This window comes from Phyllobates terribilis, unplaced genomic scaffold, assembly GCF_046119375.1.
Source record: "Phyllobates terribilis strain yellow unplaced genomic scaffold, ASM4611937v1 Scaffold_11__3_contigs__length_659146591, whole genome shotgun sequence".
NCBI lineage: Eukaryota > Metazoa > Chordata > Amphibia > Anura > Dendrobatidae > Phyllobates > Phyllobates terribilis.
In genome coordinates, this window is record NW_027362771.1 from 154,445,844 (window position 1) to 154,470,132 (window position 24,289).

A 24,289-nucleotide genomic window follows, 5' to 3' on the forward strand; every position below is an offset into this window, starting at 1 on the left:
TCCTCGGTGTGGGGAAGATGTGTTCCGTCCCAAGGTCCGACTGGGTCCCGGCTTCCACTATGTTTACCCAGTGTGCCGTCAGGGAGATGTACCGTCCCTGGCCACAAGCATTTGCCCACGTGTCCGTTGTCAGGTGTACTCTCCCAGTAACTGCGTTGTTGAGGGCACGGCAGATGTTTTGGGACACGTGCTTGTGTAGTGCGGGGATGGCACACTGGGCAAAATAGTGTCGGCTGGGGACCGAGTACCGAGGGACGGCCACCGCCATAAGGTTGCGGAAGGATTCCGTCTCCACCAGCATAAAAGGCAGCATTTCCAACGTAAGCAGTCGTGAAATGTGCAAATTTAGGACTGTGGCCTGTGGAGCGTTGGCTTCGAATTTGCGCTTTCGTTCAAAGGTCTGGGATATGGGTGGGAAGTGGACGTGGACGTTGATGCTGTTTCTTGAGAAACTGCCATAACAAGTGAAGACTGAGAGGAGGGGGCATCTTTGCATGCAGTATGGACAGGGGATTGCCTTGCACGCACAACAGGGGGTTCTATTACACGCACAACAGCGGAAGAAGCAGTGATGACACCCGCTGACATTGGTCGTGGACCCTGGGGTACGTCCCACAAAGTCGGGTGCTTTGCTGACATGTGCCTGATCATGCTGGTGGTGGTCAGGCTGGTAGTTTTGTCACCCCTGCTGATGCTGGCATGGCAGGTGGTACAAATCGCCTTTTTGGGGTTATCAGCAGAGTCTTTAAAAAAATTCCAGACTCTGGAAGACCTACCGGTTGCACTGGCAACGTCCCTCGTGTTGGTGTTACGGGGAACTGTTGCCCGCCTTCTGTGTGCAGCCACCACACTGCTTCTTTCTGCCTGTTGGGGTACTCTGCCTCCCTCCCCCTGTGTGCTGCTGACCTCGCTCTGCGTGTCCTCCTGCCACGTTGGGTCAGTTACTAGATCATCCACCACCTCCTCCTCTTCCACTTGCGCACCACGATCCTCCTCATCACTTCGTGGCAAATGTGTCTTGTCATCGTCCACCTCTTGTGACAAATTGCCAGCGTCGACTTCCTGTGGCCGTGGCTGTTCAAATATTTGGGCATCGCTACATGGGATCTCCTCTTCCACCACTTCAAGCGGAGCAGGTGAGGGGCCAAAATATGGAAATGGACCAGTGAACGGCTCTTCAGAGTGTCCAACTGTGGGATCAGTTGCTGTCTGACAACACTCGGCATGGTGGGAGGAAGGAGCATCAGGGTGAGGAGGAGTATGCGGTCGAGACTCATGGCTACTAAAACTTGACCGTGTGGAAGACAGACCGGAGGTGGTGGTGCCCAGGTAACTGGAAGTATTATCTGTTATCCAATTAATAACCTGTTCACACTGATCAGTTCGCAATACTGGTGTTATAGTGTGCTTCCCTAGTAATTCGGTCAAGAAGTGGGAGCGAGAAGATGTGGCTGTTGGTTGTGGCACATTTTCACCTTGGCCACGGCCCCGTCCTCTACACGCACCATCACCAGAACGTCCAGTTCCACGTCCCTTGCCACATGCATTGCTCATTGTAAATGAAGTAAAATAGCTTACACTCGCACTATCAATGGAAAAAGGGTAATAAAAAGGAGATTAGAACCGTGGAAGTGGAAAACCACAGTTCTATTTCTCTGGCCTACACCAGAATATTTTAAACAGATATATTTGTGTTTGAACACTGAGGGAGACACTCAATTTATTTATTTTTTATGTAAAAAATGCAAAAAGGTGGATAATACAGAGATTTGAACCATGTAACTGCAAAACCACAGTTCTTGTTCTCTGGCCTACACCAGAATCTTTTAAACAGATATATTTGTGTCTGAACAGTCAGGGAGACACTATTACTGTTTTTTTTTTACGGAAAAAAAGCCAAAAGCTGGATAATACTGAGATTTGAACCGTGGAACTGCAAAAGCACAGTTCTAGTTATGTGGCCTACACCAGAATCTTTGAAAGAGATATATTTGTGTCTGAACAGTCAGCGAGACACTATTACTGTTTTTTTTTTTACGGAAAAAAGGCCAAAAGCTGGATAATACAGAGATTTGAACCGTGGGACTGCAAAACCACAGTTATAGTTATGTGGCCTACACCAGAATCTTTTAAACAGATATATTGGTGTCTGTACAGTCACAGACACACTCAATTTTTTTGGGGGGAGGGAAATACCAAAAGGTTAATAAGACGCGTATTTGTACAGTCTGACTGAGGGAAAAATAAATACAGGATTTAGATGAAAAAAAAAGGATTTTTCCTGGCCCCTGAGACCTCTAGCAATTTGACCAGCAGGAGCACAGAGGACTGTAATGCACTGTTTGTTGGTATAACCACTGCGTCTCCTATACAGCCTGTCTGATATCTGGTATGGATATTAGTCATGAGAAGGACTGTTTGTTTGATTTGGCAGGCTTTAGAGACCCTACACTACCTATTTCGCACTATATATCTCTCCCTAACTCAGCAGCACTGACCCTACACTGTCTGATCCCGGGCGACTGTGTCCAAGATGGCGGCGCCCGGTTTTAAATACTCAAGGTGACACTGTGCGGCCAGCCAATCACTGTAATGCCCACAAACAACATGGCTGCGGCATTACAGTGACTGGCTGGCAATCCCTGCATGTTCATTGGCTCTGTAAAGAGCGCCAAACGTGCAGGGCGGAGACCTGAGCTCCCGCCCGAGTAGCCCGGAAATGCTCGGTGCTCGCCAAACATCCCGAGTAGTGAGATGCTCGGGCGAGTACCGAGCAGTGTCGAGCATGCTCGCTCAACACTATTCCTTATATATTATGAAGGTGTTGCCCACTACTTACATATACTGTAGATAACCTCTCTTTAGGTCATCAATATCAGATTGGTTTGGATCCATCATCCGGGCACTCCCACTGATCAGCTGTTTGCAGCATTGCCAACGTCAGTGTACAGAGCCAGAACACAATAGCTCTGGACATTTTATAGTGGACATTTCTGAGTACTGCAGCTCAGCTCCTATTGACGTGAACATGAGCTGAGCTGCAGCACCTAAGATCTGCACCTACACGGATCTGTGCTGTTCTAGCTTGCTAGACTGTTTAACAGCACTACAAACAGCTGATCCACAGTTGTGCTGCGTATCAGATTCCCTCTGCTCTGACATCTATGTAGTGGACAGCCTCTTTAAATTATACACACCACAGACTGGCTGCAAAAGAAAACCATTCAATTGTTTCCAAAGATATCTCTTGTAGTAGGTAAATTAATGTTAAGTGCTATTCTGATGAGGTGGATTCTGTAAGCCATAGGTCTGGTTGAGCAACATGGCCTAGAAGCAATGGTGCAGTGGAGAAGCTTGAGACAGATGCTAAGTAGATCAGCGACAACCATGATAGCAGGGTAAGCAGGAAGGCAAACAAATAAACAGAGCCGGTAGCACAAATGAAGTAGAGACAGGTATGCGGTAAACATGGGAAAAGTGACTGTATAATAAACTGGTATCTTCCAGTAGGGATACAGTTAATTACAGTAATGCAGTCTAGTATATTCAAGCAGGTCAATGATTAATCACAGTTATAACATAAGTAAAGGCAGTCTCAGATTTTTCAGCAGGTAAATGGTTAATCACAGGTATAACAAAGACGTAAATGCAATCTGATATTTTCCTTGGTCCAATCCTGATATATATCCTCCATTCTGGTCAGGGGCTGGCTGGCAAATTTTGGTCTAGGGGGCAAGCATATAGCAGTCGCCCATGAACAGCGGCCCATCTTTTTTGTATTTACCTATGGCTACTTCATAAAGGGAGCAGAGGTTACAAGACTTTAAAAAGATAAAGTCAGAGTAATGATGGGATAGTTGTGGTCAAATGCCGACTAGATTCTCAACCACTTCTTGCAGTGAGCTACTCAAAGAAGTGCCAGACTCGAGTCGGCATGTGACCATAACTATGCAAACTCATACTTGCTATCACTACGCTGGCAATACGGAGGAATAATGACAATATGTGCACAGCGCTCTATCACGATTCAGCAATCTGCAGTGACAGAGGGACTACAGAAATTTGAGCTCTGAAAAGTGTGTGGGAAACAAAAAGTGTGCGGCTGGTAAATTGCGTGATGTCTTCAGGATTGATTAATATATTCTTGCCTCTATTGTAAAATAGACAAAACAGTCCATCTAAATGTCAGTGTAGTGTATGTAATTTTATTAATACACTCACCTACCGCCGCCTTCTCCGGGACCAGCACCGTTCTGCTCCTCTTCTCAGTGATGCCACCGCCCTGCAGACTCTCTGGGTCACGCTGAGCTCTGAGTGACCAGGAAGTGACTTTCACAAAATAAGTCTATGAAGCATAAGAATGAGGCTCATAACAAGAGTCCATAGACTTGCATTGTAAAAGAGACTTCCACGTCACATAAAGTATAATGGGCCCAACATAGTCCTCCATACAGTATAATGGGCCCCACATAGTCCTCCATACAGAATAATGGCCCCACATAGTCCTCCATGCAGTATAATGGCCCCATATAGTTCTCCATACAGTATAATGGGCCCCGCATAGTGCTCCGTACAGAATAATGGGTCCCTCATAGTGTTCCGTACAGAATAATGCACCCTGCATATCACTCAGTACAGAATAATGGGCCCCTCATAGTGCTCGGTACAAAATAATGGGCCCTGCATAGTGCTCCGTTCAGAATAATGGGCCCCGCATAGTGCTCTGTACAGAATAATGGGCCCCGCATAGTGTTCCGTACAGAATAATGGGCCCCGCATAGTGTTCCATACAGAATAATGGGCCCTGCATAGTGCTCGGTACAAAATAATGGGCCCTGCATAGTGCTCCGTACAGAATAATGGGCCCCGCATAGTGCTCTGTACAGAATAATGGGCCCCGCATAGTGTTCCGTACAGAATAATGGGCCCCGCATAGTGTTCCATACAGAATAATGGGCCCTGCATAGTGCTCGGTACAAAATAATGGGCCCTGCATAGTGCTCCGTACAGAATAATGGGCCCCGCATAGTGCTCTGTACAGAATAATGGGCCCCGCATAGTGTTCCATACAGAATAATGGGCCCCGCATAGTGCTCCATACAGAATAATGGGACCCGCATAGTGCTCCATAGAGTATAATGGGCCCCACATAGTCCTCCATACAGAATAATGGGCCCCACATAGTCTTCCATACAGTATAATGGGCCCCACATAGTCCTGCATACAGTATAATGGGCCCCATATAGTCCTCCATACAGTATAATGGGCCCCACATAGTCCTCCATACAGTATAATGGGCCCCTCATAATCCTCCATACAGTATAATGGGCCCCACATAGTCCTCCATACAGTATAATGTGTCCCACATAGTCCTCCATACAGAATAATCGGCTCCACTTAGTCCACTATACAGTATAATGGGCCACACATAGACCTCCGTACTGTATACATGGCCCCACATAGCGCTCCGTATTGTATACATGGCCCCCCATAGTGCACCGTACTGTATACATGGCCCCGCATAGTGCTCCGTACTGTATACATTGCCCCGCATAGTGCTCCGCACTGTATACATGGCCTCGCATAGTGCTCTGTACTGTATGATGGCCCCGCATAGTTCTCCGTACTGTATACATGGCCCCACATAGTGCTCTGTACTGTATACATGGCCCCACATAGTGCTCTGTACTGTATACATGGCCCCGCATAGTGCTCCACACAGTATAATGGCCCCAGATTGAAAAAAAAATAATAAATACTCACCTCTGCCATTCCAACACTGATCTGGTCTCTTCATATAATGCAGTCCTACCTGTGGGCCCATGGGCCAACCCCTCACCCTTGTCAACGCGCGCCATCCCCCTTTCACTAGCGCCGCTGCCACTCTCCTCTGCACGCTCCCATCAGGCCACGTGCCCTCCCATCAGGCCACGCGTCCTGATGGGAGGGCGTGTGCAGAGGAGAGTGGCCGCGGCAGTATTGAGGCTATGGCTGCTGTATTCTAGGCAGCAGACGGTCGGGCGGCCCAAAACCTCTGCTGGGGGAACGGCCCGGAGGCCATTTGCCCCTCTTCCCCCCCCGGCTCAGCCCGCCCATGATCCTGGTATATGTCCCTCTTCTTCCTCTGTTCTTTAATGCATAGGAAAAAAAACAATTATACTCACCTTCCCTCCGCTACCTCGCTGCGCGGTGTCCATTTCTGAAGCCGGCAGCTGACTTCAGCATGCAATTGACAGAAGTGCATGACATCACTGCTATGCGCCCCCAGTCACCTGCACGTTGATGTCAGCTGCTGGCCTCTGATTGACCGTCAGCGTGTATTGCCACACACAGACTTCGGTCTCTGCGCCGCAATACACTTCAGCTGAATATGCGTCTGAGTTGAAGATTGTGCTGGCGCCGGTGGCCCCATTACCGGCACGGGTCTAATCGCAGTCGTGATCTCTGCGACCAGGGTCTTTACGCCCCTGCTGGTACTTGAAGTGAGGAATTGGTTTACCACAGGGTAGCTGCGTAGTATAGGCAAACTGGAGATTCTCTTGAAGAGATGCGTTTCCTTGATCGCAGACGCCAAGTGTGAACAAGACCAAGAAAAGTTACATGAAGGTAAATTGCTGAGAGATTGGTCTGGGTAACATCAAGAAAACTGCACTGAACTTGCAAATAACTCTGGTTGTAGCGTGGAAGCCTTCTTCTGTCTGAGAAGATGACAGACATCTGGCTGGAGCTGAGATAAGAGAAGCAGTGCAAATACCTAACTATCTTAAAGCAACCGTGGACAATGCCACTTAATACAAAAGCATTTGACCTCAGCCAGACCCGCCCCTAAATGACCTAATATTATGATGTTAGAGGAGTTTGCCTGGTTACCTAAGAAACCTGATGTTAACTACTACAAATGGAAGTGAAAAGAGCCTCGCGCTTTTGCCAGGACAGGTAAGTAACATGTGAAGGCTGTGGGTGTGGACTCACTGTGTCACAGGCCGGGCTTACCCTAGAGGGACATGACTAAGAGATTTCCTGTTTTTTGCCAGAGACTCTAGTGGTGAGGATAGGCTTGGCCGCAGGTGTCGCAGAGTGCATCTTCTTACAGTCACCACTGTACTTACGAGAGCTTCAATCAGCAAGATATCTTGAGTAAACAGTATTTACTTCATACTGGTTAAACATGAGATACAATTCAGTGTCACACAGTCCGTGTGCTGCTGACATAACACATTCAGGAAAAAAAGAAACAAAACACAGGAAGTAAAAACAACCAACAATTGAGAGCTTTCCTCCCCTCATTACAGCAAGCATATAACTTTACACACTATTGCCATCTGCTGTATGGTTAGTATAAAGTCCTCCTTTCAATTATAATAAGTCCTAATCTGTTGCATATGCCAACACCCTTTCTCAACAGTAAGGACTTATTCAATCAAACCCAACTTTTTTATTAGTCTCTGGTGTTTATCAGCATTCAACGCATTCGTGAAGATGTCTGCTGTCATTTCTTCAGTAGGACAATACTCTAACTTCAAGACTCCTTGTTCCTGATGATCTCTCAAGAAATTATATTTCACATCAATATGCTTGGTTCTTGGATTGACTCTTTCCATCTGAGCAAGAACAAGACATCCTTGATTGACTTCTTTCAGTTTTGTTGGTTCCAACTGTGGTTGTCCTAATTCTGTCAACAATTGTCTTAACCACAGTACTTCTTGACTCGCATGTGCTGCGGCAACATATTCTGCTTCTGTTGAAGACAGTGTCACAATTGACTGTTTCTTACTTGTCCAACTTATTGGTCCACCTGAGAGAAAAAAATATGTCCACTGGTAGATCTTCTGTCAGTTGGATCTCCAGCCCAATCTGCATCAACATATCCTGTTAAAATGCAATTATCACTTGTGGGTAATTTCAGCTTAACATTGCTAGTTCCTTTCAAATAACGCATTACTCTCTTCACGGCATTCCAATCAGCTTTATTTGGTTTTGATACCTTTCTACTCAGGATTCCTACTGCTGCTGCGATGTCTGGTCTTGTAACGGTAGCTAGATAAAGTAGTTTTCCTATTGCTGTTCTGTATTCTTCATTATTTGGTAGAATATTTTTTTCACTGTTCATCTCTTTGAGATAATTAGTTTCCATTGGAGACTTTACTGTTTTTGCATCCTTTAATCCAAATTTTTCTGTTTCTGTCTTGAATCATGTGATTTTGATTCAGTAGTTAACTTCCATCTTCTTCTCTTTCTACCTGTATTCCTAGGTACTGTTTCACATTTCCCAAGTCTTTGATTTCGAAATGTTGCTTCAGGATTTTTAGAATGTTTTCTTTATCCCTTTCTTGTTTAAAACAAATCAAAATGTCGTCTACATATATGAGTACATAAATCCATCTATTAATCAGCCTTTTTGTGTACAAGCATGGATCAGCTTTGCTTCTTTGAAATTTTTCATTTGTAAGTACTTCCGTGATTTTGTCATTCCACGCTTTAGCTGCTTGCTTTAAACCATATATGCTTTTCTGTAGTTTGCAAACTTTGTTTGGATTTCTTTCATCTTTGAATCCTGGAGGTTGTTCCATGTAAATGTCTTCTGTTAAATATCCATTCAGAAAAGCTGTCTTTACATCCAGATGTCTCAGCTCCATCTGTTTCATTGCTGCAACTGTAAGTAAAGTTCTTATTGTAGTGTGTTTGACAAAGGGAGCAAATGTCTCATAATAGTATTCTCCATATTTTTGAGAATACCCTTTAGCTACGAGTCTTGCTCGGTATCTTTCAGCTGTGCCATCTGTTTGGTATTTTACTTTAAAAATCCATTTACATCCTATGGCTTTTCTTCCTTCTGGCAAATCTGTTAGTGTCCATGTATTTGAATCATGCATGGATTTAATTTCTGTTTCTGTTGCGTCTATCCATTTATTAGCTACTTCTTCAGAAAATTTAGATATGTCTTCCCAAGAGGTAGGCTCATAGATTTTTCTTATGCTTGTCTTGTATGAGAGACGTTTTGGTGGTTTTCCTTTGTTTTCTCTCATTGAACGTCTTGGTTCTGTGTCTGTTTGTAGTTGTGATTCTTCACTTTCAGTATTTTGTTCTTCATTGATTTCTACTTCTTTCTCATCAGATATTTCTTCAGTTATGTCACTATTGTTTTTCTCATTTTTTGTTTCAACTGAAATCATAATGTCTTCATTTAAATCTTCAATGAATGTCACACTGTTACTCACCGTAACTCTGTCTGTTTTGGGATCTAGGATTCTTTATCCTTTGCAATTTTCACTATATCCAACGAATATTCCTTCCATGGATCTGTTTTGAAGTTTGGAACGTTTTTCTGTTGGAATGAATATAAAAACTTTACATCCAAAAACTTTTAAATGATTGACACTTGGTTTCATACCTTGCCACAGTTCATATGGAGTTTTCGTCAGTTTTCTGGAAAAAAGTCGGTTCTGTAGATATGTAGCTGTCATTGCTGCCTCACCCCAATATTTCTCTGGTAGTTTGGAATCCGTCAGCATACATCTTATCATTTCTGTTAGAGTTCTGTTTTTCCTTTCTGCTACTCCATTTTGTTCAGGTGTGTGTGTGGCACCCCAGGGGTCTGGTTTCCACAGTAATGTAATGTTATGTCTGAGAGCAGGTGGGAGGTCCATTGGTCAGGGATCCTGTGCATGCCACACCTCCTGCCCAGTCTTGGGAGGGGAAGAACTTCCCCTATAAAAACCCGGGGCTGAAGCAGGGTTAGTCAGTCAAGGAGAGTAGAGACAAGAAACAGTCATAGGAAGAGACAGCAGAAGCTCAGTGGGAGCAATACTACTACGAGTCAGGGGCTGGCAGCTGCAGAGCTCGCCCTGACTGAGAAGCTTTCTTACCGGACCCGGCGTCCGAGGCTGTGGGGACTAACTCTTACCCAGCAGCAGAAGCCGACCGGCAGGGGATTTCAGGTCCTCAGGCCCAGAAACCCGAAGGCAAGGTCACACGCGTGGGACCAGCACCGCCATCGTGGAGCGGAAGCCATTAGAAGGCCCCGAGTCACCGGCCATACGGGTGAGCACCACACGGCACACTCAGGGACGTGGGCTACTTATATCCGCTTCTAGCAAGGTAGCCAGAAGAGTACAGTCAGTTTGGGAGGCCTACAACTCCGCCTGGCCAGGGGAGATCCCATCTGCTCAAGGACTGACCAGGCCCCGTTCGCTAGCAAGTACTCCGGGAGGGTCTATCGTTACCAGTAAAGACCCTGAATTACACCGCACCGTCTCTGAGTGGTTCCTGCTACCCCCATCTTCCACGTCGGCTGCCCTGAGGCCATACCCCTCCCGTTGGGGGTTATACTATCACGCTGCACAATTCTACACCGGCCTCAGCGGTCTGCCCTGCAGCAGCAGCTCCATAGCTGCAAATCAACGGGTGGCGTAGTCGACACTCAAATAACACCTATCAAGACTGCCACACACTGAGTTTGACTCCCTGGGCACGGACCGGGTCCCCGCCACTCGGAGACTACAACCCTCATCTGATCCGGTTCCGGGTAAGCCCCCGTGCGCGAGACGCTGCGCGACACAGCAGGCCCAGGGGCGCGTCAACTTTGGCGTAGTCGGCAGGATTTCGTGCCCGCAACCACCGGGTACTGCGTGCCTGAAAAAGAGACTTTCAAACTCACCTGTGGTGAAGATTCCCGCCATCCGGCGCCATTTTCAGCCTTCTTCCCGCCATCTGTGAAGATTCCCGCCATCCGGCGCCATCTTCAGCCTTCTTCCCGCCATCCGTGGAGTTTTCCCGCCGTTGGACGCCATCTTGAGGACGCCGCGCGGGAAGAAGAGGGGCGTGGACTCCGAAAAGCCCGCGAGAACTGAAGCCCCGCCTCACGTCCGGACGTTGCGTAAGGTCCTGGAAGGAGCCCAGCAGACGCCGACGTCACTGGAGCGCGACGGAAGGTCCTCAACCCTGACGATCCACTGCGGAGCCGCGGCCTACGGAAGAGGATCATCGCAAGGTAGGCCACGGTCCACTAGGGGGGAGAAGGATGTCGGATACGGAGGAGAGCTTCACCGCTTCAACCCCCGCCAGCGCCACCGCTGTCGCGGTCATGCCTTTCACCATGCCCTATATCCCGGGGGCAGACTGGCTACCCCAGTACTCAGGGGACTGACATACCCTGCAGGACTTTAGAGAAAGGCTGGATAGCCTCTTCCAGGTGTACCCCCTCACAGAAGAGCAAAAAGTGAGCATCCTGGTGGCCCAATTAACCGGAGCAGCCCGAAGGGAGGTAAAGTCCTGGCCACCTGGGGGGAGGACTGTCGCAGGGATACTAACCCGGCTGAGGGACACCTTTGATACCCGCACCTCAGCCGAGATCAAGCTTAGATTCTACGGGTGCAAACAGCGGGCCCATGAGAGTATAAGGGACTATGCCCTGAACCTACAAGAGGCCCTGAGAGCCGTTAAGCAGACCGACCCTGACGGCGTGGGAGACGAGGACAGGCTGTTGACTGAACAATTTATAGAGGGTTTATATTGCAATGCCCACCGAACCCAGTTGCGGGCAATGGCCCTACAGGACCCTCATCTGGGATTTGCACAGTTCAAGGACAGAGCCATCCGGGTGCTCCGAGAACCGGCACCGGATGGCGTTGTGACCCACAGGCGCCCAGCTATCACTTACCACCAGGAGGCGGCGCCCTTGTCGGCAGGGCCTGTAGGGGCTGATGCGCAGGCTTTGAACAATGACCCGGCTCCAGACCTGCACCATCAGGTCCAAGAGCTAGCTAAAAGCGTTGCTGCGTTAACCCGAACTGTGCAGTCTTTACAGGCTTCCACTCCAGGGAAGATCCAGCTGGCATTCGGACCGGAGAACATCCCGTGGCGTCGACCAAGGAGGACCCCACCGGCCAGAGGAAGACCCAGTGACCGGTACAACGAGGACGGACGACCCATCTGCCGCCGCTGCAATCAACCCGGACATATGGCAAGGTACTGTCCTTTAAACTGGCACAACCTGGGGGTAGAGGGCCAACCCCAGGAAAAAGACCACCAGGCCCATCGAACTGGCGCGACAAATATGTCGGAGGGCGTCCAGTCTTGCCTGTGGTACTGGATGGCATCCCTATGAGTGCCCTACTGGACACCGGGTCACAGGTCACCACCATCCCGTACGTGCTCTTCAAGCAGTACTGGAATGACTCGGATATAACCCGCTACCCTGACGACGACTTGAGTATCATCGCCAGCAATGGTCAGCCCGTGCCACAGATCGGATTTAAAGAGGCGACCATTAAAATTGGTAGAGTCGAACTGGCGGCACAGGGACTGATTATTGTAGACATTGACAAACACGAGAGTCACCCAAAGATAACGCTAGGAACTAATGTAATTGAAAATTGTCTTGCAGAGGTGATTTTCCTTTTACAACAGGTTGCCAAGAACGCCAGCTCCGGCGAGCAGCGAGTGCTCCAGAAAGAGATCCGGGCACTGATGCGACGGCAACAGGTGGAACTCTCCGGCGGTGAGATTGGTAGCGTAAGAATGTGTGACCCTTTCCCTATTGCCATGCCCCCAAAAAGTGAAATGATGATTTGGTGCCGGGCAGCTATTGGTCCGAGAGGTAGGGATTACCAGGCAATGGTAGAACCAGTTTACTCAGACAGTAGGCCCACCATTTTGACAGCACGGGGGGTGGTTAATGTACGCCATGGAAGGGTGCCCGTTTGCCTAATAAATATCGGGAAGAGGGAAGTATACCTACCCCGGTATGCCACGCTAGCCAAATTATATACCATCAACCAAAACTCTATACAGTCTGTGGAACCCTTGCCTCCATCTCACCCGGAGGAAGGTAACGGCTCTAAGAAAGTAATGGAGGATTGGTGCCAGCAACTACACTTGGGAACTGACTCCACTCCCTCCCACCAGAAACAGGGAGTCTACCGGGTGGTTCAAGAGTATGAGAGAGTGTTTAGTAAACACCCGTTAGACTTCGGGCGAGTTAAGGGGGTAGAACACCGCATCCCCACGGGAGATCATCCTCCCATAAAAGAGAGGTATCGACCCGTACCCCCTGCACATTACCAACACGCCAAGGGGATGCTTAGGGACATGAAGGAGGCTGGGGTAATCCGGGATAGCTGTAGCCCCTGGGCAGCCCCACTAGTTTTAGTCAAAAAGAAAGACAACACTATGAGGATGTGTGTAGATTACCGGAAAATCAATCGTATCACACACAAGGATGCGTACCCTTTACCAAGGATAGAGGAGTCTTTGGCTGCTTTAAGATCTGCTAACTTCTTCTCTACCTTGGATCTCACTAGCGGGTACTGGCAGGTTCCTGTAGCAGAGGCGGACCGGGAGAAGACCGCATTCACCACCCCGATGGGACTTAGCGAGTTTACCTGTATGCCGTTTGGACTTTGTAACGCACCCGGAACCTTCCAACGATTAATGGAGTGCTGTCTGGGACACAAAAACTTCGAGACGGTCCTGTTGTACCTGGACGATGTCATCGTATATTCCAAGACTTATGAGGACCACCTGAAACATCTGGTGGAAGTGTTCGAAGCCCTGGCAAGTTACGGCCTGAAGGTGAAACCCTCTAAGTGTCACCTCCTGAAGCCAAAGGTGCAGTACCTGGGACACGTGGTGAGCGCTGACGGAGTGGCTCCCGACCCTGATAAGATCACCGCAATTAAGGAATGGCCAAGTCCCTCCAGTATAAAGGAAGTGCGGCAGTTCCTTGGGTTGGTAGGCTATTACCGCAGATTCATCCCCGGTTTCACCAAAAAGGCAGCTCCTATGCAGGACCTCCTGATAGGCCAGTCCCGGAAGGCCAAGAACCAGAAGCCGCCCTTCAGATGGGAGAAGTTAGAAGAAGAGTCCTTCCGCCAGCTGAAGATGGCCCTCACGGGGGATGAAATCCTGGCGTACCCCGATTACAGCCAGCCCTTTATCCTCTACACTGACGCAAGTAACATCGGGCTAGGAGCTGTGCTGTCCCAGATCCAGCAGGGGAAAGAACGAGTAATCGCTTACGCCAGCCGAAAACTGCGACCCACCGAGAGAAACCCGGAGAATTACAGCTCCTTTAAGCTAGAGTTCCTGGCAGTGGTGTGGGCAGTCACCGAACGCTTTAAGCACTACCTCGCTTCTTCCCGGTTCATCGTGTACACGGATAACAACCCGTTGACACACCTGGACACAGCAAGACTCGGTGCCCTAGAGCAGAGATGGATGGCTCGTCTGTCCAACTACGAGTTCACAATCAAATACCGGGCAGGACGCTCCAATACCAACGCGGACGCCCTGTCCAGGATGCCAAATCTACCGGACGTAGGAGAAGATCCAGAGGAACTGGAAGAAGTCGAACTCCCTGCGTTCCACCGTCATGGGACTATCCAGTGTTCCCACCGGGTAGGGAGTAAGCAAGCCGCTACGTTTAACCCCTTGCCTCACTACAACTGGGCGGAAACGCAAGACAGCGACCCTGCCGTCCGGCTGGTAAAGGAGATGCTGAATCGGCCAGAGGCTCGCCTTGACCCAGACGCTCCGGAGGAAGCCAAGCAACTGTGGGCAGAAAAGAGTAGACTGTTCCTTTACAAGGGGAGTTGTGCCGCAGAATGGTTAACTCCCAGACGCATGAACTAATCTGGCAAGTAGTGGTGCCACGAAGAGACGCAGCCATGGTGATGGAGGCATACCACGACGGGGCTGGACACTTCGGATGGAAGAAGCTGGAGTTCCTGCTGCGCGAGCGGTTCCACTGGGTAGGCATGAGGGGAACCATCGAGAGGTGGTGCAGAGACTGTGGCCCGTGCAACCTAAGAAGGAAGGACCGTGCCAGCCAGAAGACTCCCCTGCAGTCCATCGTCACCCGGCAGCCGTTGGAACTGGTAGCCTTGGATCATGTAAAACTGACCCCAAGCAGAAGTGGCTACGTCTACGCACTAACCATCGTGGATCACTACTCCCGATTCTTGGTTGTCGTCCCCGTCAAGGACTTAACAGCTCGAACAGCAGCTAGAGCCTTCCAGCAGCATTTCTGCCGTCCACACGGGTACCCGGACCAAGTGTTGACAGACCAGGGACCTGCCTTTGAAGCGGAGGTCTTCCAAGAATTCTGCACTCTGTATGGCTGCCGGAAGATAAGGACGACACCCTATCATCCGCAAACTAATGGACTTTGTGAGAAAATGAACCAGGTGGTAATGGATCTTCTGAAAACGTTGCCCCTGGAAGAACGCGGTCTGTGGCCTGAGAAGCTGCCCGATTTGGTGGACCTATACAACCACATCCCGGTAGGTTCCACCAACTGTACCCCGGCTTACCTAATGAGGGCGAGACCTGGTAAGTTACCTGTTGACCTGGAAATGGGAGTCCTGACACCCGAGGACACTTCACCAGAAGCAGACTGGGACACAGAGAGGCAGCAGCAGTACCGGAGAGTACAGGAGAGCATGGAGCGATGTCTCTGTCAGGCTAGGGAAAGACAAGAGAAAACTTACAACCAGTATGTTCCCGCTGTTCCCCTGGTACCCGGAGAGCAGGTCTTGAAGAGGAAGAGACGGCTCCACAAGTTGGACGACCAGTGGGAGAAGGACCCGTACACCGTACTGCCCTCAGGCCACGAGAACCCGAAGGTTTGTACCATCAGTAAAGACGGAGGGGAAACCACAGCCATTGTATCCCGGGACCACCTGAAAAAGTGTCCCGAACAACTGAGGAACCCTGAAGAGGAACAAGAAGACCATCGACCCGTAGAGGAAAGGGAAGATATGGTTAGTACTGTGCTCGGGGACTTCCCTCGGTCTTGGACTCAAGTCAATGGTGCAGTTGTGGTACCCGTACTCACCTTCCTCCGACCAGCATCCCAAGCACCTACGGAGCAACAGGTAGAGCTGGAAGAACAGCCGGTCCAGGAGGCAGAAGACCCCACACCAGCAGACCAGGAGGATCAACCCTCTGCTTGCAGTGAGCCTGCCATATCCCTAGTGAGCCAAAGAGCCGGTAGACAGCTGCCCAGTTTACCCTTGACAGCTCCTACATCCTGTAGTTCAGGGCTAGACAGTCAGCTCCGTAGGTCCACTAGGGCCACTAGAGGCCAGTTACCCGCACGTTGGAGGATTTGAAGTGTATAAATTGTTTTATTTATGTTTACCTGTGTATTGTTCCTTGTGTATAATTTTATGTTTCTAGTTATTTGTAGGAGTCCTTGGTGGATTTACCGGGAATCCCTTGTACATAGTTGGAGCGTAACCCAGGATGGACTAGAGACTGTTAAGGACTCGGGGTAGGACAGACCCCTACCTGGTTACGTCTCCCTGTTTTGGTGAAATGGACACCTTGCTTTCCCTCAAAGACTGCACCCGGTTGCGGACACGCCGTGACCATTGTTATGTGTCTCTTTATTATAATGTTTTGGTTGTACTCTGTTATGTTTACAAAAATGTGTTTAGTCCCGGAGTACTAAATTTTTCTAGGGGGGAATGTGGCACCCCAGGGGTCTGGTTTCCACAGTAATGTAATGTTATGTCTGAGAGCAGGTGGGAGGTCCTTTGGTCAGGGATCCTGTGCATGCCACACCTCCTGCCCAGTCTTGGGAGGGGAAGAACTTCCCCTATAAAAACCCGGGGCTGAAGCAGGGTTAGTCAGTCAAGGAGAGTAGAGACAAGAAACAGTCATAGGAAGAGACAGCAGAAGCTCAGTGGGAGCAATACTACTACGAGTCAGGGGCTGGCAGCTGCAGAGCTCGCCCTGACTGAGAAGCTTTCTTACCGGACCCGGCGTCCGAGGCTGTGGGGACTAACTCTTACCCAGCAGCAGAAGCCGACCGGCAGGGGATTTCAGGTCCTCAGGCCCAGAAATCCGAAGGCAAGGTCACACGCGTGGGACCAGCACCGCCATCGTGGAGCGGAAGCCATTAGAAGGCCCCGAGTCACCGGCCATACGGGTGAGCACCACATGGCACACTCAGGGACGTGGGCTACTTATATCCGCTTCTAGCAAGGTAGCCAGAAGAGTACAGTCAGTTTGGGAGGCCTACAACTCCGCCTGGCCAGGGGAGATCCCATCTGCTCAAGGACTGACCAGGCCCCGTTCGCTAGCAAGTACTCCGGGAGGGTCTATCGTTGTTACCAGTAAAGACCCTGAATTACACCGCACCGTCTCTGAGTGGTTCCTGCTACCCCCATCTTCCACGTCGGCTGCCCTGAGGCCATACCCCTCCCGTTGGGGGTTATACTATCACGCTGCACAATTCTACACCGGCCTCAGCGGTCTGCCCTGCAGCAGCAGCTCCATAGCTGCAAATCAACGGGTGGCGTAGTCGACACTCAAATAACACCTATCAAGACTGCCACACACTGAGTTTGACTCCCTGGGCACGGACCGGGTCCCCGCCACTCGGAGACTACAACCCTCATCTGATCCGGTTCCGGGTAAGCCCCCGTGCGCGAGACGCTGCGCGACACAGCAGGCCCAGGGGCGCGTCATGTGTGGAACAGTTTTCTGGTGTTCTATTCCATTTTGTCTTAAGTAGTCTTCTATTCTGTGACCTGTAAATTCACCTCCATTATCACTTCTGATGACAATTGGCTTCCTTTGAAATTTGTTACTTGATCTTGTTACATAGTCTACAAGTTTATCAAAAGCTTCACTTTTGTTCTTAATTAAGTATGTGACTGTGTATCTTGAGTAGTCGTCTATAAAAGTCAACATGTATCTATTGCCTCCTGATGTAGTCACTTTCATGGGTCCACATACGTCAGTATGCACCAAATCAAGTGGTCTTTCGCTTTTCATCTCACTTTTTTTTGGAATAGATATCCTTGTGGCTTTGGATTTTATACAACATTCACATCTTACGGTAATTGAGCAATCTGATATCTTTAAATCTTTTGTCAATTCTTTTCTCTGTAGTTCCCTTGTACTGTCAGGGTATCTATGTCCTAGACGTCTATGCCACATGTGAATACAGTTTTTGTGATCATGTGTACATACCTTCATCTGTTCCTTTGGTGTGTCAAAATGATATAATTGTTCATCTGCCTTGACTTTGGTTATCACCTTGTTTCCTGCAATAATTGCACATGCATTGTCTTTGAATTTTACTGTAAGTCCTTTTGCTGTTAAACGTTTCACAGATAATAATCCGCCTTCCAATTTTGGAACATACAACACATCCTGTACAAGTATCTTTGAATCTTGTCCGAACTTGTTTGAACAATTTAGCATACCTTATCCGATACCTTCTGCGGTTATTTTGCTTCCATCTGCAAGATAAATGGCTTCTTTCTTATCTAAATCAAGATCAGTAAAGAAATTCTTGTTACTTGTCATATGACTCGTTGCTCCTGAATCAATAAACCAACCAAGTGATGATTTCTTGTCTGTTACTTTAAATGTGCCATTCCAATTATTCTCACATGAATCGGAAATTGTGTTTTTTACTTTCTGTGTATGCTTTTTATGTTGTAATTTTTGTTGTTCTGCTTTCCATATGGTACAGTCTTTCTTTAAATGACCTTTTTTCTTACATCTGAAGCATTCTCTTGTCTCTTTATTATAGGGTTTTTTAAATTCTGTAGCTTTAAGAGCGTTTTCACTGTCCTTTTCAGTAGAAGAATCATTTCTTTGTTCTTTTCTTCTCTGATATTCATCTATTAGTCTTGTTTTCACAAAATCTAATGTAATGTCAGTTTCTGGTCTTGTCTCAAGGGCATTTATCAAGGCTGTATACGAATCTGGTAAACTACACAATAATATAGCTGCTACATGACTATCTTTAATGTCTACACCAATAGATCTTAGCTGTGATATCACTTCCATCATTGAGAATATGTGCTTCTGCATGTCGTCATTTGCACTCAATCTCATACTGTAAAGCTTTCTTAATAAAAATAACTTGTGATTCAAGCTAGGTCTTTCATACAGTTTTCTTAATTTTTCCCACATTCCTTTAGCTGTTTCTTCATTTCTTATATGTATTAATTGAGCATCATCCACTAATAAGCTAATGGTGGCTCTCACTTGTCTATTCTTCTTATCCCATGTCTGATTATCTTGATCTGTTCTTTCTGTAACAATTACTTCCCATAAATCATCCTTAGATAGCAACATCTCTACTTTGAATTTCCATAACTGATAATTTTCACTATTCAGTTTAGCTACTGTGAATTTCAGTTCTGTGTTACTCATCATCTTTATATAGTCTTACTTGTTTAGAGAGTTGTACTGAAGATATTCTCCTGTTTTTTCTTGCTGATAGTTCCTGTATGTCCTGCCTGTGTTGAATTCTCTGTAATTATATCCAGCTCCTGGGATCATGAATTCCTCTGTCACTCTGTATCTGGATTTATTTCCTTCTGTTTACAGAGCTTATCGGTGTGCTCCGTTATCTGGGGTTATAAACCAGGATCCTCTTGTAGTGCGGGCCTGTAGTGTCTGGGCTTTAGTGTCTGGGCTCCGGCCTGGGCCCATAACCTGTCGCAGAGTGCATCTTCTTACAGTCACCACTGTACTTACAAGAGCTTCAATCAGCAAGATATCTCGAGTAAACAGTATTTACTTCATACTGGTTAAACATGAGATAGAATTCAGTGCCACACAGTCCGTGTGCTGCTGACATAACATATTCAGGAAAAAAAGAAAACACAGGAAGTAAAAACAACCAACAATTGAGAGCTTTCCTCCCCTCATTACAGCAAGCATACAACTTTACACACTATCGCCATCTGCTGTCTGGTTAGTATAAAGTCCTCCTTTCACTTATAATAAGTCCTAATCTGTTGCATATGCCAACAGCAGGTAGTCGCCAGGTGTCACTCCAGGGCAGTCTCCAAACCTGCAGCAGCTGACCCATAGGTCAGAGTAGATATGCGAGGTACAGCAGGGAGAGACAGAAGAATAGTCAGACGGTCCGAGGTCATGGTGTAATATCCCAGAGTTTCGTGTTATCATAGTGCTTTTTTAGGTTATTTAGAAAAATGAAGTTTCACACAGTTTTTGGTAAGGATTTGTATTATTTCTATGTGTGTCACTATGATGCAGCAAACAATACACCATTTTGGGTAGCTAAATAGTTAAACTCCTCACTGAGCTGATAGCTAGGAAACTAGTTTGGTGGTGGAGCTTGTTGTACCAAAACTGCTGCAATCTTAGAATAGAGTTAGAGACCAGCTAGAGCAGGGATGTCAAACTCAAATACACAGAGGGCCAAAATTAAAAGCTTGGACAAATTCGCGGGCCAACCTTGATATTTATTAATAATGTCTACAATTAAGGACGTTTCTCCTTATAATCAAATATAATGAACCTTTTCATATGGAAACAAACTTAAAGGGGTTTGTGAAGACCCAGGGTCTTCCATGGGCTTAACGCGTCTCAGACAACACAGGGTGATGGTAAAACAGCGTGGCAATACTTTATTGAACCACAAAGCGGACAATAAACACATAGAACAGTCCCAGCAAATACCCAAGATGGTACAACATTACACAGTCTCACTCTTCCTTCTCCGCCTGCCTGTGATAGAGCAGCTGCGACTTTGGAGACTTCCAGGGCCGACTACATCAACCAGTGGCGCCCCGCTTCTGGTGGGCCCCCACCGAGAGAAGGTAGTGGCAAGCTTAGGAAGCTAGCAGTCCATTGAGGTACAAGGCCAGGAGACCCGAGGGTCCCAACCTGGCCTCTCCGAGAGTTTCCATAGGGCCAGGCAACCGGTGGTTCCCTCCAGGCAACTCCAAACAACATATCCAATGGGACCAGGTGATTTCTTCATCCTCTCCTGGTCTCCCCAAAATGTATCCATGGTCTCTCTGATGGTCAAATGGAGCAGATCCGTATCTTTCCAGTAAGAGTCAGTACCCTTAGGCTAGAATAATTTAGAATACAAATCTATGTCTCTTTGGGTACCATGCAATCCACTACTTTCTTGAAGGATGTCTCTCATTCTCCTTGTAAAGTCTTTCTGATGCTCCTTGATTCTCTGTCCCAAGTCTTTTTAAGAACACATCCACAGTTCAATGGTCATTAGTCACATGTCAGAGGTAAAGGTGCAGGGCTCAGCTATCATTGTTTTAGCTAATCTATTTACATAGTTGGTATCAAAGGGGCTGTTGTAAATAAACTTTCAGCTGACAGTACAATTTGTCATTAGCATAATAAACATGATTGTTTCCAAATGAATAGGGTTATACAAATACTGTTACCTTTTTGTTCAGCAAGAGAAATACAAATACATTTATATGTCAACACAACACAACAGTGTATTTCTCTTGACTTAACAAATCTAATCGTCTGTCTAATTAAGATTATAGGCTGTATCATCACAGGGTTGTCCCTCGAAGAAAGTACATTTTAATTAACAGATCCTAGAATATTGGAATAATAGAATATGTTATGTAAGAGCAGTAAAAAGCATATGACCCAATGGCCTAACGTCATGCTAGGTATGGGAAGAACCCAGCGTACGATGATGGGAAAAGGGGGGGAAGCCCAACAACTAGGAAATGGGGAGTGGAGACCCCTAAGTAGATCTAACAACAGCCTGATTCCCCTATCGTCCCTAAATAGATTCCGCACCTATCGCCGAGCAGGATATCTTAGCCCTGGCTGACCCTACAGCTAGGCCCTAGGTAGTGAGGAGGAGGGTTGAGCACTAGTAAGTCCCACTGCAACTAAAGACAAACAAGGGAAACATACAAGGGGATACACTTATCTCTGTGAAGACACCAGAGAGAAAACAACTACAATCCACAAAGGAACTCCAAGAGATTGCTAGAATTCCAGACCTGAACAGAGGAATTAACTCTATCACCAGCAACTCTCTGGAGAAACTGAGTGTATTTAAAGATCCAGAAAGGGTGTTTCAATTAGCAGCAGAAGGTGGAGAGGGAGGGATGAAGAAAGGATCAAGAAGGTGTCTGCAAGGTCAAGCGCAGCGACCTTCTACAGCCGGATCCAGAATGACTGTCTGTCAAACCTGACATAGCCCTGAAACCTAATTTAAATAAGTAATAACACAGGATAAAAAACCTTGAATAGTACAGATAATAAAGTATAATGCCAACAAAAGTGCACCCCAAACACATAGTGAATTCTCCCACAGTAGTCTCCACATGCACGATATGATGGCCCTAGCATACCCCAAATCCCCTCAACCCGCTCGGCAAAGTATGGTGAACCCATCACAATTTGATTCCCCAACTGTAATCACCACATAGCCCTGAATACAGTATAATAGCCACATAGTGCTCCATACAGTATAATGGGCCCTGTATTCCCTTCCATACAGTATAATGGGCCCCACATAATCCTCCATACAGTATAATGGCCCCACATAGTCCTCCATACAGTATAATGGCCCCACATAGTCCTCCATACAGTATAATGGGCCCTGCATTGACCTCCATACAGTATAATGGCCCTACATAGTGCTCTATACAGTATAATGGGCCCTGCATTACCTTCCATACAGTATAATGGCCCTACATAATGCTCTATACAGTATAATGGGCCCTGCATTGCCTTCCATACAGCATAATGGCCCCAAGTAGTGCTCTATACAGTTTAATCGCCCACCTGGCTTCGCAGACCAAATATACTTACCCTGCGGACCGGATTTGGCTTGCGGGCCAGAGTTTGACATGTGTGAGCTAGAGCCAAACCAGAGAACAGACAGGAAACATGAAATGGAATTATTCTCCCCATTCCAGTGGGCCGTATGCCGACGGACTAACCTGAAGAAAACAAGTAGGATAGCCTAAGGACTAGCCCCCGAGGGGTTGAAAGAATTCCCTGGGCCTAAAGGAAACCATACACTGTGGACACTGAGGAGTACTGGCCCAGAGGGTAGTCCCCCATAACATGAATGGGAATTTAGACATCTTACAAAACAATGAAGGTTATGAGAGCAGGGATGCTGGGGTCCTCTGGGGAATGTCACCCTAGGCGGAAGGAGAAAACTCCATTGTGTTAGCTTGGACAGGCTAGGATTGGCTCTGACTGCATTCGCTGTGTATTATGCCTCATATGTGCTGTTCCCTGCATTTGTCACTATGTGCCTCTCTTGTGGAACCTTGGTAATCTGAAATATGTAATACCATCTATGGCTGTGTACCTTTTTGGCTGCTAAGTAAAGTTCACCTGGTTTTCTGTTAAAAGTGAATGCTGACTCTCCTGTTTCCCTCCACCACACCAACACCACAGCAAAAGCCACCAAACACCATAGAAGCAAGTGGACAGAATTACCTTCGTTAACCTCCGCACACCCACAGCCATGTACCTATTACACTGCACCGGAGCACCGGGCACGGCCACCAGCCCCCATGTGACAACAAGAAGGATCCGACTCATTCCCGGTGTACCGAGTTCGCTGCACTCTGTCACAGCGGCAGGCAGCACAGGTTCACTATACAAAGCCGGGGTCAGGATTGGAGAGGTCAGACAGAACAGGTAAATAAGCTGGATCAGAAACAGGGAAGACAGCACAAGAAAACACACTGACTGAACGTTGGAGACAGACAGGAACCAAAGTTCAGACAGGGAACAGGAGGTTGAGCAGCCTAATATATCCACTGCTGGCAGGAGATAGGCTGGGGAAGGTAAACTCTGTAGGACACAGCAGGGTTAAATTTGTTTGCAGGATCTGGACGCGCATCACTATAACCAATAAAGTAAGATTCTTGGATGAGGCAAAATAATATATGTAAGCATCAATACAAACCTATATAAAAAGACATATATGCATGTTTTCTCCATATCTGACATGAAATCAGAATAAACCTTTCCCGTTTTAGGTCAATTAGGATTACCATAATTTTTAATATTTGCCAAATGCCAGAATAATGAGAGAGAATGTCTTAAGGCATTTTTATTACTTACTGCAAAGTCAAAAGTTTACATACATTACATTAGTATTTGGTACCATTGCCCTTAAACTGAATGACTTGGGTCAAACGTTTTGGATATCATTCCACAAGCTTCTCACAATAGTTGGTTGGAATTTGGGCCCATTCCTCCTGACAAAACTGGTGAAACTGATCCAGGTTTGTAGGTTGCCTTGTCCGCACCTGCCTTTTTAGCTTTGCCCATAAATTTTCAATAGTATTGTGATCAGAGCTTTGTGATGGTCACTTCAAAACATTGACTTTGTTATCCTTAAGCCACTTTGTTACCATTTTGGCAGTATGCTTCTGGTCATTGTCCATTTGGAAGACCCATTTCCTGCCAAGCTTTAACTTCCTGGCTGATGTCTTGAGATGTTGCTTCAGTACTGTCACAAAATCTTCTTTTCTCATGATGCCAT